Consider the following 7578-nt stretch of genomic DNA (forward strand, 5'->3'; position numbering starts at 1 on the left):
GCATGTCCCCACATGCGGAACAGAGACAGACTCCCATTGAAGTTGGTACCGTTCTTCACATGCATCTCCCCTTGAACTACGTAGTGTGAGACGCCCAGCGTGAGCGTCCCGTGCGCGGCCAGCCTGCAGCAGGAGGGGGACAGGGGGTTTTCCTTAGCATGGGCTGTAACATCCACACTGGTCCCATTGACGTAGAGGGCTGGCTGGTGAGACGCCCCAGACCAGGTTATACAGATGTAGGTCCAGTGGCCCAGGGGGAGGTGGAGGGGGGCTGACCACCTCATCCCAAACAGCCAGGTGTGGACCAGGCCCTTCTGACCCGCCAGGCCCAGCTCAGCCTGCAGCCCGTCAGGGTGGCGGTACATGAAGGCTGTCCAGGCCGGCGTGCTGATGTGCTGCTGGAGGTGGACACACACACTGAGCTCCTCCAGGGCAGGGATGGAGAGGTCGGGACTCAGCTGCCAGTAGCTGCAATCCCCTGTAAAGTCAGCCATCTTCCCCCACAAGCTCACGCTGGAACACTCTGGTGTACATAGGGCACATGGACCACTGTCAGCAGGCACTTTTTATTTAGTCAATCGTTGTTGTTCGTACTTATCTTCCATATCTCCATTCATATCTTCACTCTCTTCCAGATACAGTATTTCTCCCCGAAAATTGGCAGCATATGGCTTGTTATTGATCAGTTGTGTGTGTAATTGAGTGTGAGTGCAGTGCAGTGTTGTGACCAGCTGTTTACCTGGGTCCTGTGGAGAGGCACAGCTTAGTAGAGACACACTGAGAAGGAGATGGAGGAGTTTCTTACAAACGTTCATCACAGCTCTGAAATAAACATCAGTAACAGTAAGACCTGCACTCAAGCTTCTACTCTGGTGTTTTATATACATCTTTCAAAAGTCATATTTGAAGATCTTGTTTTGTAGGGCAAAATGTTCTTCTGTGTAAAGCCTATCATTGTACACGCTTTACATTTGGACAAACACTTTCCAAAGGACAGTTTTCTAAGCTACTATTAACCAGCACAATACAATATCTGAGAGAATATAGCAACTCTATTGCACTTTGTTATGTGTTCGCATATTGACTTTTGGTTATCATTGTTCCTACTGCCAAAGCCTTTAAGGTTGTTCCATATGATTTCAATCCCTTTCTGACTGCACCACTTTTCATTGGAAATAAACCTTCCATACATGTTCGCCCATGGTAGAAGTGGTCAGAAAGTGACAAAACATTCAGAGATGCTCAATGTTGACCCATTTTGCATAACCCACCCTACCATGGGACAACCATGTCTTCATCACTGGAAAATATCAATCATTTTAAAAAGCTTACAAACACTTGTCAAACTTAATTTATTTTACATTTTTTTCAAGAAATGTTCAAATAGTTTGACCACAATTCAAATGATATCAAACTCCATTTATATTTTTCAGTGATAAAGACATGGCTGTCTCATTGTAGGGTGGGAAATGCAAAATGGCTATGAGACATGGGACAACATATATGGAAGGATTTGTTCAAATCAAAAGGGAGGAAGTCAGAAAGGGATTGAAATCATATGAAATGACCCTTCATTGTCCAGTGTGTAACTCAACATGAGACTGGCCATATTTACAGTGATGAACATCTAGAATAATCTACAGCAGAATTAGACAACCATAAAATATTACAATTTATGACATGAATGAGAGATGACATTATGATTACAATGACATTGAGTTGGAAATGAATATACTAAACAGAGAACTGAGTTCGACATATATTTTATATCATATGAAGCATACACCCCCCAAAAAAATAGTGTAAGCCGCTGTCTTGGATTCAACTAACATTTTTGTTTAATCACAAATAAATGTACAAATACTGAAAAACTTGGTCAACATCATTAAAGTGAAGTTAAAGTATAATGTATAAATGGTCAATTGACTTACCAAATAATTAGGTGCCTGCAACAGGCAGATGATCCTTGTATATAGTCACTTAATGGATGGTGCTATTAACCATTGTATCTATTCCTAAATGCATGGGTGAGACCTGTAGTGTTCTGGTGTCAGTGAGACCTGTAGTGTTCTGGTGTCAGTGAGACCTGTAGTGTTCTGGTGTCAGTGAGACCTGTAGTGTTCTGGTGTCAGTGAGACCTGTAGTGTTCTGGTGTCAGTGAGACCTGTAGTGTTCTGGTGTCAGTGAGACCTGTAGTGTTCTGGTGTCAGTGAGACCTGTAGTGTTCTAGTGTCAGTGAGACCTGTAGTGTTCTGGTGTCAGTGAGACCTGTAGTGTTCTAGTGTCAGTGAGACCTGTAGTGTTCTGGTGTCAGTGAGACCTGTAGTGTTCTGGTGTCAGTGAGTGTTCTGGTGTCAGTGAGACCCTGTATTCTGGTGTTGAGACCTGGTGTCAGTGAGACCTGTAGTGTTCTGGTGTCAGTGAGACCTGTAGTGTTCTGGTGTCAGTGAGACCTGTAGTGTTCTGGTGTCAGTGAGACCTGTAGTATTCTGGTGTCAGTGAGACCTGTAGTGTTCTGGTGTCAGTGAGACCTGTAGTGTTCTGGTGTCAGTGAGACCTGTAGTGTTCTGGTGTCAGTGAGACCTGTAGTGTTCTGGTGTCAGTGAGACCTGTAGTGTTCTGGTGTCAGTGAGACCTGTAGTGTTCTGGTGTCAGTGAGACCTGTAGTGTTCTGGTGTCAGTGAGACCTGTAGTGTTCTGGTGTCAGTGAGACCTGTAGTATTCTGGTGTCAGTGAGACCTGTAGTGTTCTGGTGTCAGTGTAGTGTTCTGGTGTCAGTGAGACCTGTAGTGTTCTGGTGTCAGTGAGACCTGTAGTGTTCTGGTGTCAGTGTTCTGGTGTCAGACCTGTAGTGTTCTGGTGTCAGTGAGACCTGTAGTGTTCTGGTGTCAGTGAGACCTGTAGTGTTCTGGTGTCAGTGAGACCTGTAGTGTTCTGGTGTCAGTGAGACCTGTAGTGTTCTGGTGTCAGTGAGACCTGAATTCGTCTACACACACCTTGAAACCCCATATATGACTGTGGCTCCACCCCCTCACGTCTTACCTCTGTTTTCCATGGTGTGTCAGTGAATCCGCCTGTAGGCTGTATGTAAGATCTCTTCCCAGATTATTGCTCTTTCCAACCTTGAAATGAATGTATGTTTGTTACATTTTCAATCTCTTAGTTTTGATGTCATACACACTGTAAAGTGAAATGTCTGTTACTGGGTTGATTAGGCAGCTGTCCATGGTGCTGATAAGCATCTGAATCTCATGTTTTTTATTAAAATAAAATAGTATATACTGAGCCCAATATATGACAATGCAATTTAATTACAACTATCATGATGACAAAAGAAAAGCAGAGTCCTCCGCAATGTTTTGTGGAAATAATATATTATTTTATTCCTGATAACAAACCCACACAAATGCCATACCTGTCACGATAGCTATTATAAGTAATCGCTATGGGACATCGTCTTCCCCTTTAAGACCTTTGAATGAACAGTTACAGTTGTGATGTACCCCAGGGTTGAAATGTCTCCTATTGAATATGACCCCAATCTTAACAAAGATACTTGAATACCCCACTGAATCAACCGATTCTAACCCAGATATTTGTATCCTACACTATCGCTGTAAAATTAAATGTAAAAAAATTGCTTTCAGCGTTACAACCTGACACACTGGAATAGTAGGCCCATTGTGTCACGTTCGTCATAACTAGGAGACCAAGGTGCAGCGTGATAAGAATACAATCTTTATTTACACGAAGAACACTAAACAAACTAACAAAACAAGACACCGATAAACAGCTGCCTCTGATTGGGAACCAATCTAGGCAACCATAGACATATAAACCCCTAGACATACAAAAACCCCTAGACATCAAAAAAATTACACAAACCACCCTCGTCACACCCTGACCTAACCAAAATAATAAAGAAAACAAAGATAACTAAGGTCAGGACGTGACAGTACCTCCCCACCAAAGGTGCGGACTCCCGGCCGCAAACCTAAACCTTTATGGGAGGGTCTGGGTGGGCATCTAACCTCGTGGCTGCTCTGGTTCTGGACACCGCCCCCCCCCCCCATAGTCCCTGCTATAAGCCACGAGTGCTGACAGGCAACTACACATAGACAATAACCCACGAAATACCCAAGGAATATGGCTACCTAAATATGGTCCCCAATCAGAGTCAACGATAAACAGCTGCCTCTGATTGGGAACCAATCTAGGAAACCATAGACATATAAACACCTAGATATACAACAACCCCTAGACAATACAAAAACTACACAAACCACCCTCGTCACACCCTGACCTCACCAAAATGATAAAGAAAACAAAGATAACTAAGGTCAGGGCGTGACACACTGTTTCTGTTCCAAGTTCACCTCAGAGCTTCTTGGCACATTCTGAGCAGAAGAAGTCCCTTGAGTTGGCCACAATGCACTTGCTAGCCACGCTCAGGGAACACTTCTTGCAGTTGAAGCAGTACTCATGCCAGGAGCTGCCCTCGTAATTCACCACATTGGTGGCTTTGCCGAAACCTGAAGGACAGAGAATAAACAACAAACAATTACAAATGTGTACAATCGTTCAATAGTGGAATTTGTGTGTGTTTGTTTTGACCTGTAATGGGGTTCTGGCAGCCGTTGCCTTTCTTGGCTACAGTAGTCTTGTAGCAGTTCACACAGAAAGCCTTCTCCTCATGGGAGGTAAAGCAGGTCCCGGCCAGTGGCCTTTGACAGGAGCTGCAGAGAAAGCACTCCGAGTGCCATGGCTGCTCTTGGTAGTTCACTCCCCCTGTGGTGAGGGCCTAGATAGGGGGCAGGAGAGAGGCAAGTCAAATTTAGAGGGGAATCCTCATTGTGTTTTGCACAACCATTTGATATGCCTGGATTTTAACTTTTATTTACACTAAACAAAAATATAAACGCAACGTGTAAAGTGTTGGTCCCATGTTTCATGCACTGAAATAAAACATCCCAGAAATGTTCCACATCCACAAAAAGGCTGTTTCCTCCAGCATCTTCACAAGGTCCTTTTCTCTTTGTTCTTTGATTGATTTTCACTTTTCGCACCAAAGTATGTTCATCTCTTGGAGACAAAACACATCTCCTTCCTGAGCGTTATGACGGCTGCATGATCCCATGATGTTTATACTTGCCTACTATTGTTTGTACAGATGAACGTGGTACCTTCAGGCGTTTGGAAGTTGCTCCCAAGGATGAACCAGACTTGTGGAGGTCTACAATTTTTTTTCTGAGACCTTGGCTGATTTCTTTTGATTTTCTATGATCTCAAGCAAAGAGGCACTGCGTTTGAAGGTAGGCCTTGAAATACATCCACAGGTACACCTCCAATTGACTCAATGATGTCAATTAGCCTATCAGAAGCTTCTAAAGCCATGACATCATTTTCTGGGATTTTCCAAGCTGTTTAAAGGCACAGTCAAGTTAGTGTATGTAAACATCTGACCCACTGGAATTGTGATACAGTGAGTTAAAAGTAGAAATAATCTGTCAGTAAACAAAGGACCCCAAACTTTTGAATGGTAGTGTACATAAAATTATATTTGTGTTTGTAGATTAATGTACTTCTGCCAGATTACTTTTATGAAGTTTCTGCGCTGAAGACCATTGCGCTACGTTTTTTGCCCATTGAATAATATTCAAAAAGTCTAAAAAAGTTCAAAACTACAAGGCTACTTGCTGAGAAACAACGCATCACTTGCATACCGTAAACAGGATGTTATTTATAGGGCAGAACAACTGATTTCTAACCAACCACTTTGGTCCAATTAGCTTATTTAAAATGGACATCCATCAATTATATCAAAGGATTTTGATCCTGTTGAAAAAAGTCTAATCTTTACGTAACCTGATTACAGCTGACACAGATCCTGGCAAACTTCTTCTCGTGGCAGAGGTTACAGGAGATGTCGGTGCCTTTGGTCAGGAAGCTTTGAGAGTGGATGTTTTTTTTTTTACAGTGGAAACAGGTGAAGCAGTCCTCGTGCCACACGTCGCCTTTATACTCCACATTCTCGGAGCCTTTAGTGAAGAAAAATATTCACATTAGTCTCAAGGAAGGTTTAAAGGGGCAATCTGCAATTAGTACGTCCATTTTTGGACTTTTAAATTGATTATGTATATCCATTGATTCTTGAAGAATAGAACTTATAAATGCCTCATGCCTCAGTCATTCCCCATCAGAACCCAAAATATAAGCTTGTTTTACTTAATTGGTTGTAAACATTATAATTGTAAACAAACACTGTATACCCTCAAAACTTCAATTTTATGGATGGTCAATCCTTCCATCCTAAGTTATGTCTAATTTGAAAGTGGTTACATTTCTCCAGCTCCATCCATCAGCTATTTACCAACACAGTGGCAGGGTGCCTCTTTGTTATTGTTTGAACAGTAGATTGCCCCTTTAATGGAACTTAACTGTAATTTATTAAGAAAGTGTTTACTAATTACATCTAAGTTTCACTTGCTGAATTTCATGTTAACTCATATCAGTGACAGTGAGTCTTAGCCCATAGTGCCCCCTACCGGCTAGAATGGATTTGTAGCAGGTGTGACAACGAGGGGCATCCTCTCGGGAGCTACACTTCCCACATATGATGCCGTCCTCCTTAGCACTGAAAGACTCCTTGGCTAGCGACTTGTAGCAGCGAAAGCAGTCTGCGTGCCAATAGGAGCCCTTATGTTGCAGCTCCTAAAGGAAGGAAGGAAGGAAGGAAGGAAGGAAGGAAGGAAGGAAGGAAGGAAGGAAGGAAGGAAGGAGAGTAACTGTTTTCTTCCTCAGATGCTTGGTAGACAGTGTGCACTCATAAACACATCTCGACAGTCAGTCATGAAAACACACACCTTGGAGTCGATGCCAATAGGGTGGCGGTATGCAGTGCAGGTGTTGGCACAGAACCGGTCATGGCATCGGACACAGACAGGCTTCTCCTCCTGTTTAACGTACTTCTTCCCACTTAGGTCTTCCCGGCACTATTTGCAGTTCATACTGTCAGTCATGACAGCAGCAGCAGGTCAACAAACACCTGAAAAACACACAGGTGTATATATATATATTGAGCTGCTGCTCTGTTTATAACAAGTGGTATTTTTCAGGAACCATTGTCTGAATATAATGGTGTAGGTCGAAACGTTATGTCCTGCAGAGTACAACAATACAATTGAAAGCTATTGGATGTGGTGGTGTACTGTATGTGTTTAGAGAACACTTGCATTACTTGCATTACTTCTCATTGCCACAGAGGGGCAGTGTAATTCTAGGCTGCATCACATCCAGCTGTGATTGGGTGTCCCATATGGCAGCGCACAATTGGCCCAGTGTCATCCGGGTTTTGCCGGGGAAGGCCGTCATTATGAATATGAATTTGTTCTTAACTGATTTGCCTAGTTAAATAAAGGTTAAATCATATTTACAAAATCAAGTTCTAGCCCAAGCCACATACACTATATCCAGAGATGACCATGTTTTAGAACAGCTGCCATGTTAGCGCCTTCATTCTAAAAACATTTTGGTGATGTAACAATACTAGAGCGCTTCCGACAGTTCACTATGAAACGA

The 7578-nt window shown here is 42.9% G+C and overlaps 1 pseudogene; it reads right to left on the reverse strand.

The window, feature by feature from the left end:
* Positions 1-3715: 3715 nt before the first annotated feature.
* LOC118385626 (four and a half LIM domains protein 1-like) lies at positions 3716-7022 on the reverse strand (annotated as a pseudogene).
* Between the last annotated feature and the right edge of the window lie 556 nt (positions 7023-7578).

Source organism: Oncorhynchus keta, chromosome 6 (genome assembly GCF_023373465.1).
Source record: "Oncorhynchus keta strain PuntledgeMale-10-30-2019 chromosome 6, Oket_V2, whole genome shotgun sequence".
Classification (NCBI taxonomy): domain Eukaryota; kingdom Metazoa; phylum Chordata; class Actinopteri; order Salmoniformes; family Salmonidae; genus Oncorhynchus; species Oncorhynchus keta.